Source organism: Triticum aestivum, chromosome 3B (assembly GCF_018294505.1).
Source record: "Triticum aestivum cultivar Chinese Spring chromosome 3B, IWGSC CS RefSeq v2.1, whole genome shotgun sequence".
NCBI lineage: Eukaryota > Viridiplantae > Streptophyta > Magnoliopsida > Poales > Poaceae > Triticum > Triticum aestivum.
Window position 1 is genome coordinate 476,557,442 of NC_057801.1, and position 13,061 is coordinate 476,570,502.

Here is a 13,061-nt window from a genome sequence, read left to right on the forward strand (position 1 = left end):
GCACATAGATAGACAACAATATAGAAGCTGAATCCAACGGAATGAAAATTGCAACATATAGTCTTCACATCCGAACAAAATGAACGAATGCATTCCTCTTCAAATGATCACATATCCATAAATTGCGAAGCCACGAAGAATTAAGGTAGAGAAATAAATCAACAAGGTACGGATCAAGAACGAATAATCGGTAAGAAATCCCAATCTCAAACCAATATCCGTGGAAGAAGAACTAGAGCTACTAGAATTCCCACCTATGAAACTCCCGAACCTTTCCGGTTATGCAATCAGGTGTTGGGGATACAGGGGAAGCACAATATCTCACCCAAACTAGCAAATCCTACATCCAGCTGTATCCATCCTTCAACACATAACCAGGAAAACTTCGGAAACCATCTACCTCAACCTTCGAAAAGCATCCGTTATACAAGTTATGGCGATACTCCCGAACTCCCGCCCCAGTACTGGGTGGCGTCGAGGTTATCTCACCAACGAACTGCATAAAAGAGATTTTCGATGTCGGCGAACATATCTCAAGTATACCAGAATTGCAACGATAAAATTGTGACGACAACACCTCGGAGCTCAACTCCCCGGGACACTGCCACAACCCCTAAAGACAGGAGGCACCAAGAACAATGTTCTCGTCACAAAACCATCGGAACAAAACCAAGATACTCGCGTGAACCTAAAAAAAATTTAGTGAAATTTTAGAAGAGAAGAGTCAAAACTCTACGCCAGGATGCCTTACCAGAGCGATGAGGAGACTGGGAAGTAAAAAGAATTCCTAAGCTCTCCGATATATAATTCCTAAGGACTCAAAATATTTTTTTTCTAGACACAACTCGGCTGCTAAAAACGATCAAGCAATGGGGCTCCTAAGGTCGGGGATGGCTCTGATTACCAACTTGTAACGCCCTCGATGCGGCTATAACTCCCACGTGTCGAGGCACGACTTAGAGGCATAACCGCATTGAAAGCAATGTCGCAAGTCAGGCAATCATTACAACATCCCATGTAATATATAATAAAAGGGGGAGATAACATAGTTGGCTTACACTCGCCACGTCACATCAGAGTACATAAATAACATCCATCAAACAAGCACTCATGGCCCGACTACGGCGCCAAAATGGAAAAGACCCCCAACATGCGACAAGGTCCTGAATCGATAACCCCAACTAGGCACCACTACTGATCATCCGGAAAAGATACGTAGTAACGCTGAGAGTCCTCGTCGAACTCCCACTGAAGCTCGTAATCGTCAACTGGAGCAGAAACACCTGAACCTGCATCTGGAGTTGTAGTATCTGTGAGCCACAGGGACTCAGCAATCTCACACCCACGCGATCAAGACTATTTAAGCTCATAGGAATGGATAAGGCAAAAATATGTGGAGCTGCAGCAAGCGACTAGCATATGTGGTGGCTAACTTATACGCAAAAGAGAGCGAGAAGAGAAGGCGAAGCACGAGCGAGAAGCTAAAGGAACATCCTGCGCAAGCATAACTCCAACACCGTGTCCACTTCCCGGACTCCGCCGAGAAGGGGCCATCACGGTAACACACACGGTTGATTCATTTTAATTAAGTTTAGTTCAAGTCATCTACAACCGGACATTAACAAATTCCCATCTGCCCATAACCGCGGGCACGGCTTTCGAAAGATCAATCCCTGCAGGGGAGTCCCAACTTAGCCCATGACAAGCTCTCACGGTCAACGAAGGAATAGACCTCCACCCAAGACACACCGATCAGACTCGGTATCTCGGTACAACAAGATGATTCGACAGGTTAAAACAAGTCCAGCAACACCGCCCGAATGTGCCGACAAATCCCGATAGGAGCTGCACATATCTCTTTCTCAGGGCACACTCAGATGAGACTAGCTACGAGTAAAACCAACCCTCAAGTTTCCCCGAGGTGGCCCCGCAGGCAGCTCAGTTCGGACCAACACTCAGAGGGAGCACTGGCCCAAGGGGGGCTAAAATACGATGACCCTCGGGCTCCGGAAACCCAAGGGAAAAGAGGCTAGGTGGCAAATGGTAAAACCAATGTTGGGCATTGCTGGAAAAGCTTTAATCAAGGCGAACTATCAAGGGGTTCCCATTATAGCCCAACCGTGTAAGGGACGCAACAATCCGGGAACATAACACCGATATGACGGAAACTAGGGCGGCAAGAGTGGAACAAAACACTAGGCGAGAGGCCGAGCCTTCCACCCTTTACCAAGTATATAGATGCATTAAGATAACATAGCAATATAATGATATCCCAACAAGTAAATAAATGTTCCAACAAGGAACGGCTCCAATCTTCACCTGCAACTAACAACGCTATAAGAAGGGCTGAGCAAAGCGGTAACATAGCCAATCAACGGTTTGCTAGGACAAAGGGGGGTTAGAGGTTCAACATGGCAATTGGGAGGCTGACAAGCAAATGGTAGGCATCGTAGCATTGGCAAAGCAAAAGAGCGAGCAAACTAGCATAGCAAAGATAGTAGTGATTTCGAGGGTATGATCATCTTGCCTGCACAGTTGTCAGAGTTGACTGGATCCTCACAAGCAAACTCAACGGGCTCCTCGGTAGCGAACTCGTCTCCCGGCTCTACCCAACAAGACAAACAAGCAACAAGGATACAATCAACCACGGGCAAGACCAAGCAATATGATGAAATGACGATATGCTATGCGGGATGCGATGCGGGATGCAAAATGCAAGATATGACAGGAAATGCATGAACCTGGCCTCAACTTGGAAAACCAAGTGTGCCACTGGATAGAGGGGATGAAATCGCTTGAAAACGATATAAAGATCATTGGAATCGGAGCTACGGTTTGGAAATGGCGAGCGTTTTAAGATATGACACCGGTCTGCGATTTACAGCAAGTAGGCATCTAAATGCAACGAAATGAACATGCTACAGCCACCAAACATGAAAACAAAATACATGGCAGTGATGTACACAAGATGGTTGACAAAACACTAGCACTGAGCCATAGGCAAATTCATCCATTAAGAGGTTCAAACAAGCATGGCTAAAATGCAAATGCAAAACAGATTTCAGACTTAGTGAAATTAACACTAGTCTGAAATTTCAGATCACGAAGCTCTCTTCGGAGCAGCAAAACAACATGATAGAGAACCTGAACATGACAAGTAAGAACATGGCATGGAGCTACTCAACAAGCTTAATAAAACACCCAAAGTGACCTGGGGCCAAAAGGGTTCACAAAATACTCTACCGAGCTCACGAACATCGCTCGAACACAATCAGTTTTCAGACTTAGTGAAAACTGAGACATGCTGAAATTTAACTCACGAAGGCATGTAAACGAGCTCGATGCACTCACTACGGTGCAAGTCATGGCAAGGAAAGCATATAACCAGCAAGAAGGCACAAAGTGCTAGCTACACATGGCAAGAACGAAGGCATAGCATGCATGGAACACTAACGGTAGCATCGGCGAAATCGCAAACAAGTTGACGATCTGCCCAGATTAACAACGAAGCAAAAGTTGAGCTCGATTGAGTCAACCTAGAGCACTCCACAAATGCCAACAAAGACATGGATGGATAGAGCATAACATAAATATCAAAACTCCCTTACTGATCATCCTCAAAAGAGGCACGGATCATTAGGAAACAAGCTGGACATATAGCATCATGAACTAAAATATCCCAGACTTAGCGAAAATCACTAAGTCCCTGAAATCTGCAATCTCAGGTACCCTACTTCGCAAGCTTGCACAAGACAACACACACATCCTAAAAATGCATGGGTGGCACCTCTGGAAAGAAGACAAAATGCTTCACAATACATCCCAAAGGGGCACAGGCATATCATGCACGGATTAAATATAGCAAAAATGACAAAAGTGCATGATGAACTAACGGATCTGCAATTTAACTCACGAAGCCTCCTTCTAACAGCATTTTGGGTATCAAGATGACCTCAAATGCAAATGATGCAATGGAATGAAATGATGTACATGTCGAGGCGAACATTTTGATATATCATACGCCCAAAACGGAGCTACGGTTGCAAAGTTACGGGACCTCGAACAGAGCAACATGGATCAAAAATTTTAGGACTTAGCAAAAAAAATCGGGGTTAGGGTTTACTGTTCACGCGACCGGATCCAGATCGGGATCGCGGCGCGGAAGCCGAGGCGGCGCCGGCGGCGGAGCTCGAGCTCGCCGGAGCCGGTGGAGGAGGGGGAGGCCGGCGAGGCGGCGGCGAGGTGGCCGGCGAGGTGGACCGCGGGCGAGGGCGCGGCCCCGGAGGCGCGGGCGCGCGGCGAGGAGCGGACGGGCGGCGGGGTCCGGCACGGCGGCGGCCGGTGCGGTGGCGGCGACGGCGTCCCGCGGCGGCGCCGGTCGCCGGAGGCGCGGAAGGCGGCGGCGCTCGGGGAAGGAGGAGGCGCGGGGGCGCGGGCTCGCGGGGGCCCCTCCTGGGCCTCCCGGGCCGGGACGGCGGCGGCGATGCGGTCCCGCGGGGACACGTGGCGGCGGCGGGTTGGATGGCGGCGGCGGGCGGACAATGTCCGGCCGGGGCGGACACGTCCGTCGGCGCGGATCTGGCGGGGATGTTTTTTTTTTTAGGGTTTCGGGGAGAGGGAGAGATCCGAAAACGGAGGGGTGTATATATAGGCATAGAGGGAGCTAGGAGAGTCCAAATGAGGTGCGGTTTTCGCCCACACGATCGTGATCGAACGCTCTAGGACATGGAGCAGAGTTTGGTGGGTTTTGGGCCAAATTTGGGGGGTGTTGGGCTGCAATACACACGAGGCCTTTTCGGTCCCTCGGTTAACCGTTGGAGTATCAAACGAAGTCCAAATGACCCGAAACTTGACAGGCGGTCTATCGGTAGTAAACCAAGGCCGCTTGGCAAGACTCGGTCCAATCCGGAAATGTTTAAACCCCACACAAGAAAGAAAGGTAGAAATGACCACCGGAGGAGAACGAAACGCCGGAATGCAAAACGGACCACGGGGAAAATGCTCGAATGCATGAGATGAACATGTATGCAAATGCAATGCACGTGATGACATGATAAGAGATGCACGAAAAAGAAAACAACACACGGAGACAAAGACCCAAACCCGAGAAATGAATATAACTTAGCGCCGGAGACGGCAAGAGTTGGATACAAATATGGAAAGTTACATCTGGGGCGTTACACCTACATTTTTGATTGTTCGGCTAGGGAGTAAAGGGAGCACCTTGCTACCTCTTGAGCTTGCATTGGTTTTTCCCTTGAAGATAAAAGGGTGATGCAACAAAGTAGAGTAAGTATTTCCCTCAGCTTTTGAGAACCAAGGTATCAATCCAGTAGGAGACAACGCTCAAGCCACCGAATACCTGCACAAACAAACACCAACTTGCACCCAACGTGATAAAGGGGTTGTCAATCCCTTCACGGTTATTTGCAAAGTGAGATCTGATAGAGATGGATTAACGGTAAAGTAATATTTTTGGTATTTTTTGGTCTATGGAACAGAAAGTAAAGACTGCAAAGAAAGTAAATAGGAAACTAGAATTGTAGATCGGAAACTTATATGATGTAAAATAGAAGATTATATGATGGAGAATAGAACATTATATGATGGAAAATAGACCTGGGGGCCATAGGTTTCACTAGAGGCTTCTCTCAAGATAGAAATTATTATGGTGGGTGAACAAATTACTGCGGAGCAATTGATAGAAAAGCACAGAGTTATGACGATATCTAAGGCAATGATCATGAATATAGGCATCACGTCCGTGTCAAGTAGACCGAAACAATTCTGCATCTACTACTATTACTCCACACATCGACCGACTCCTGCCTGCATCTAGAGTATTAAGTTCATAAGAATAGAGTAACGCATTAAGTAAGATGACATGATGTAGCGGGATTAACTCAAGTAATATGATGAAAACCCCATCTTGTTATCCTCGATGGCAACAATACAATATGTGCCTTGCTGCCCCTACTGTCACTGGGAAAGTACATCGCAAGATTGAACCCAAAGCTAAGCACTTCTCCCATTGCAAGAAAAACCAATCTAGTTGGCCAAACCAAATCGATAGTTCGAAGAGACTTGCGAAGATATCAAATCATGCATATAAGAATTCAGAGAAGATTCAAATAATATTCATAGATAAGCTGATCATAAATCCACAATTTATATGATCTCGACAAACACATCGCAAAAGAGTATTACATCGAATAGATCTCCAAGAACATCGAGGAGAACATGGTATTGAGAATCAAAGAGAGAGAAGAAGCCATCTAGCTACTAGCTATGGACCCATAGGTCTGTGGTAAACTAGTCACGCTTCATCGGAGAGGCAATGGTGTTGATGTAGAAGCCCTCCGTGATCGAATCCCCCTCCGGCAGGATGCCGGAAAAGGCCCCTAGATGGGATCTCATGGGTACAGAAGGTTGTGGCGGTGGAAAAGTGGTTTCGTGGCTCCCCTGGTAGGTTTTGGGATATTTGAGAATATATAGGCGGAACAAATAGGTCGGTGGAGTCACGAGGGGCCCACAAGGGTGGGGGCGCGCCCTCCGACCTTATGGCCTCCACATGGCTTCTCTGACTTGCACTCCAAGTCCTCTGGATGTCTTCTGGGCCAAGAAAAATCATCGCAAAAGTTTAATTCCGTTTGGACTCCGTTTGGTATTCCTTTTCTATGAAACTCTAAAACAAGGAAAAACAAGAACTGGCACTGGGCTCTAGTTTAATAGGTTAGGCCCAAAAATCATATAAAATAGCATATAAATGCATATAAAATATCCAAAACAGATAATATAATAGCATGGAACAATCAAAAATTATTGATACGTTGGGGACGTATCAAGCATCCCCAAGCTTAAACGTATCAAGCATCCTCAAGCTTAATTCCTTCTCGTCCTCGAGTAGGTAAATGATAAAAACAGAATTTTTGATGTGGAATGCTACCTAACATATTTATCCATGCAATTCTCTTTATTGTGGCCTGAATGTTCAGATCCATATGATTCAAAACAAAAGTTTAATATTGACATAGAAACAATAATACTTCAAGCATACTAACAAAATAACTGTGTCTTCTCAAAATAACATGGCCAAAGAAAGCTTATCCCTACAAAATCATATAGTCTGGCTATACTCCATCTTCATCACACAAAATATTTAAATCATGCACAACCCCGATGACAAGCCAAGCAATTGTTTCATACTTTTGACGTTCTCAAACCTTTTCAACTTTCACGCAATACATGAGTGTGAGCCATGGATATAGCACTATAGGTGGAATAGAAGGTGGTTGTAGAGAAGGCAAAAAGAAGGAGATAGTCTCACATCAACTAGGCGTATCAATGGGCTATGGAGATGCCCATCAATAGATATCAATGTAAGTGAGTAGGGATTGCCATGCAACGGATGCACTAGAGCTATAAGTTTATGAAAGCTCGAAAAGAAACTAAGTGGGTGTGCATCCAACTCGCTTGCTCATGAAGACCTAGGGCAATCTGAGGAAGCTCATCATTGGAATATACAAGCCAAGCTCTATAATGAAAATTCCCACTAGTATATGAAAGTGACACCATAGGAGACTCTCTATCATGAAGATCATGGTGCTACTTTGAAGCACAAGTGTGGTAAAAGGATAGTAACATTGTCCCTTCTCTCTCATTATTTTATTTGGGCCTTCTCTCATTTTTTGGCCTCTTTTTTTTCATCCGGAGTCTCATCCCGACTTGTGGGGGAATCATAGTCTCCATCATCCTTTCCTCACATGGGACAATGCTCTAATAATGAAGATCATCACACTTTTATTTACTTACAACTCAAGAATTACAACTCGATACTTAGAACAAAATATGACTCCATGTGAATGCCTCCGGCGGTGTACTAGGATATGCAATGAATCAAGACTGACATGTATAAAAAATGGTGAACGGTGGCTTTGCCACAAATACGATGTCAACTACATGATTATGCAAAGCAATATGATAGTGATGGAGCGTGTCATAATAAACGGAACAGTGGAAAGTTGCATGGCAATATATATCGGAATGGCTATGGAAATGCCATAATAGGTAGGTATGGTGTATGTTTTGAGGAAGGTATATGGTGGGTTTATGGTACCGGCGAAAGTTGCGCAGTACAAGAGTGGCCAGTAATGGCGGAAAGGTGAGAGTGCGTATAATCCATGGACTCAAAATTAGTCATAAAGAACTCACATACTTATTGCAAAAACCTATTAGTCATCGAAACAAAGTACTATGCGCATGCCCCTAGGGGGATAGATTGGTAGGAAAAGACCATCGCTCGTCCCCGGCCACCACTCATAAGGAAGACAATCAAAAAAAATCATGCTCCGACTTCATCGCATAACGGTTCACCATACGTGCATGCTAAGGGACTCACAAACTTTAACACAAGTACTTCTCAAATTCACAACTACTCACTAGCATGACTCTAATTTCACCATCTTCATATCTCAAAACAATCATAAGGAATCAAACTTCTCATAGTATTCAATGCACTCTATATGAAAGATTTATTATATCCCTCTTGGATGCCTATCATATTAGGACTAAATTTATAACCAAAGAAAATCACCATGATGTTTAGAGACTCTCAAAATAATATAAGTGAAGTGCGAGAGTTCATCAATTTCTATAAAATAAAACCACCGCCGTGCTCTAAAAAGTTATAAGTGAAGCACTAGAGCAAATTTGCCTAGCCCAAAAGATATAAGTGAAGCACGTAGAGTATTCTAATAAATCACGATTCATGTGTGTCTCTCTCAAAAGGTGTGTACAGCAAGAGTGATTTTGGCAAACTAAAAAGCAAAGATTCAAATCATACAAGACGCTCCAAGCAAAACACATATCATGTGGTGAATAAAAATATAGCCTCAAGTAAAGTTACCGATAAACGAAGATGAAAGAGGGGATGCCTTCCCGGGGCATCCCCAAGCTTAGGCTCTTGGTATCCTTGAATATTAGCTTGGGGTGCCTTGGCCATCCCCAAGCTTAGGCTCTTGCCGCTCCTTATTCCATAGTCCATCAAATCCTTACCCAAAACTTGAAAACTTCACAACACAAAACTCAACAGAAAATCTCGTAAGCTCCATTAGTATAAGAAAATAAATCACCACTTTTGGTACTGTTGTGAACTCATTATTTATTTATATTGGTATAATATCTACTGTATTATAATTTTTCCATGGTTCATGCCCCCCGATACTAGCCATAGATGCATCAAAATAAGCAAACAACACGCGAAAAACAGAATCGGTCAAAAACAAAACAGTCTGTAGCAATATGTAACTCTCGAATACTTATGCAACTCCAAAAATTCTGAAACATTAGGAAAACCTGGGAAATTTGTGTACCAATCGAGTGCAAAAAGAATCATATCAAAAGCATGCTTCTGTGAATTATGAAAATTATTTTCCTGGGCGCAAAAGTTTCTGTTTCTCAGTAGGATCAAAGCAACTATCACCGTAAGCTATCCCAAAGGTCTTACTTGGCACAAACACTAATTAAAACAGAAAACCACATCTAACCAGAGGCTAGATGAAATATTTATTCAAAAACAGCAAGGAAAAATATTGGGTTGTCTCCCAATAAGCGCTTTTCTTTAAAGCCTTTTAGCTAGGCATTGAGATTTCAATGATGCTCACATGAAAGACAAGAATTGAAGAGCAAAGAGAGCATCATAAAACACGTGACAAACACATATAAGTCCAACATACTCCCTATGCATAGGCATTTTATAAGCAAGTAAATCATCAAGGCAAGCAAAAACTAGCATATGCAAGGAAGAATAAAGAGACGACAGCAATCTCAACATGAAGAGAGGTAATTTCGTAACAAGAAAATTTCTACAACCATATTTTCCTCTCTCATAATAATTAAATGTGGGATCATAAGCAAATTCAACAATATAGCTATCACATAACATATTCTCAACATGATCCACATGCATGCGAAGTTGAAACTCTTCCAAAATAGTGGGATTAACATTAACTAAAGTCATGACCTCTCCAAACCCATTTTTATCAAAAAATTCATAAGATTGAACATTCTCCAAATATGTGGGATCTAAAGTTGACACGCTTCCAAACCCACTTTCAATATTGTTGCAAACATTATTATCAATCTCATATTCATCATGGGTATTAAATAAATTTTCAAGATCATAAGAAGAATCACCCCAATCATGATCATTGCAACAAGTAGTGGACATAGAAAAACTAGAATTCCCAAGCTTAGGGTTTTGCATATTATTAGCACAATTGACATTAACAGAATTTATAATGACCTCATTGCAATCATGGTTTTTATTCAAAGATCTATCGTGAATCACTTCATAAAGTACTTCATCACAATTTTCAGATTCGCGAATTTCAAGCAAAACTTCATAAAGATAATCTAGTGCACAAAACTCACTAGCAATTGGTTCATCATAATTGGATCTCTTAAAAAGACTGGCAAGCGGATGAGGATCCATAGATCTGTTCTCTGATTTGCAATAAATACACAATTATTCCAACCAAACGAGCAAACGAGCCAAATAAGACATCAAGGCAAACGAAAAGACGAATGGAAGATGGGCGAAGAAAAGGCAAATCTTTTCGAAAATCGTTTTAGAAGTGGGGGAGAGAAAAACGAGAGGCGAATGGTGAATAATTTAATGCGAGAGATGAGAGTTTATGATGGGTACTTGGTATTTCTTGGCTTGGCGTAAATCTCCCCGGCAACGGCGCCAGAAATTCTTCCTGCTACCTCTTGAGCTTGCGTTGGTTTTTCCCTTGAAGAGGAAAGGGTGATGCAGCACAGTAGAGTAAGTATTTCCCACAGCTTTTGAGAACCAAGGTATCAATCCAGTAGGAGACAACGCTCAAGCCACCGAATACCTGCACAAACAACCACCAACTTGCACCCAACGCGATAAAGGGGTTGTTAATCCCTTCACGGTTATTTGCAAAGCGAGATCCGATAGAGATGGGTAAACGGTAAAGTAATATTTTTCGTATTTTTTGGTTTATGGAACGGAAAATAAAGACTGAAAGGAAATTAAATAGGAAACTAAAATTGTAGATTGGAAACTTATATGATGGAAAATAGAAGATTGTATGATGGAAAATAGAACATTATATGATGGAAAATAGACACGAGGCCCATAGGTTTCATAGAGGCTTCTCTCAAGAGAGAAATTATTACCGTGGGTGAACAAATTGCTGCCGAGCAATTGATAGAAAAGCACAAAGTTATGACGATGTCTAAGGCAATGATCATGAATATAGGCATCACGTCCGTATCAAGTAGACCGAAACGATTCTGCATCTACTACTATTACTCCACACATCGACCGACTCCTGCCTGCATCTAGAGTATTAAGTTCATAAGAACAAAGTAACGCATTAAGTAAGATGACATGATGTAGCGGGATTAACTCAAGCAATATGATGAAAACCCCATCTTGTTATCCTCGATGCCAACAATACAATATGTGCCTTGTTGCCCCTACTGTCACCAAAAATAATGGGTCAACCTCAAGGCAAGTGAAAATAACCAGGCGCTCACCGCCAGCCCACTATTTTTGGTTCCTAAAAACCACCAACATCTGTGTATCATCGACATCCGGACTTACGGCTTATGGTCAACACACCACACCTGAAGAAAGGAACCCTTGGAGGAACTATTTTCTTCGGAAGATGTTTCTTATGTTACAAAGTAATAAACATAGCTCTTTGCGCCTATTCGCACCAAATGGCCGGATTGCCTGGTTACCGGAAGTATTCCTTGTTAATTAGGGAATATAGTACGGAACACTCCTCGATCACTGGTCGGGGTGGTGGAAGCCGATGGCCAATTAAGACAACATTTATACTGCGGATCGAGATGACACGATGTAAAGTACATGGATACATAGAATCATGCAACCTACTCTTTGTCAATACCATCTATCAAACTGTCCAAGGCACAATCTTGTTGAGAGTACCGAGCAGCAGGCATTACCTGGTCATATACTAAGCTAAGAGGTATTTCCTGCCCATCCGGTCCCATGGGTCCAACTCGAGCCATATGTTCGGGTTCGAGTTTGGTAAATCGGGTCCTCACCATTGCCCAAGCCTCGCGCGCTCCTTCCTGGCAGGCCAACTTCCTCCATAACTCAAAGTGTCGCATCACTCCTTTAAAGCGGCTAGCCAGCTCAGCCATGCTCTTTGGCGGCACTTCCAGCAGCCATAATGCTTTAACCATGCTTTTCATGGCCTTCCGGGCTCTCTCGTGCATTTTGGTCAGTTCCTTCAAAAGGTTCCCGCTAAAGGAACCGATCTCCTCTTCCGGCCGTCCTGTCAGGAGACCTAGCAAGTAGGCACAACATGTTTTTATCAAAATATTGTGATCATCCACATAGAGGTAAGATTGAATTTGTCACTTATCGAATATGCCACCTTTTAGCTTCTGGTTCTCCTCCAGGGCTTGCGCCAATTGAGATTTTAAACTCTCGATTTCTTTGGCTTTCTGCTGATTTTCTGCCTTGAGCTTATTCTTCTCCTCATGACTTCGTGTCAGTACTTGTTTGCCAGCCTCATGCTGCGACTCTGCACACCGATGGGATTCCCTGGCCACCTCCAGGTCCTTCCGCAATTGGCTCATGGATTCAGTGGCTACAGGGACAGTTATGTGGCTTGAACTACGTCGATATTTCCCCAAAGAGGAAGGGATGATGCAGCACAGCAACGGTAGGTATTTTCCTCAGCGATGATACCAAGGTTATCGAACCAGTAGGAGAACCAAGCATCACTACGTAAATGGTACCTACACACAAAGAGCAAATACTTGCAACCCGACGTGTTAAAAGGGGTTGTCAATCCCTTTCGGATAACGGCGCCAGAAATTGGCACGTGGACGGGAGAAAGTTCTAATAAATTGATATATGCAAATAAAAGCAAATAAAATTCAGCGAGGTATTTTTGGGTTTTTGATAATATAGATCTGAAAATAGAAGTTGCAAATAAATAAAAAGGGAAATATCAATATAGATCTGAGAGTATAAGATGAGAAAATAGACC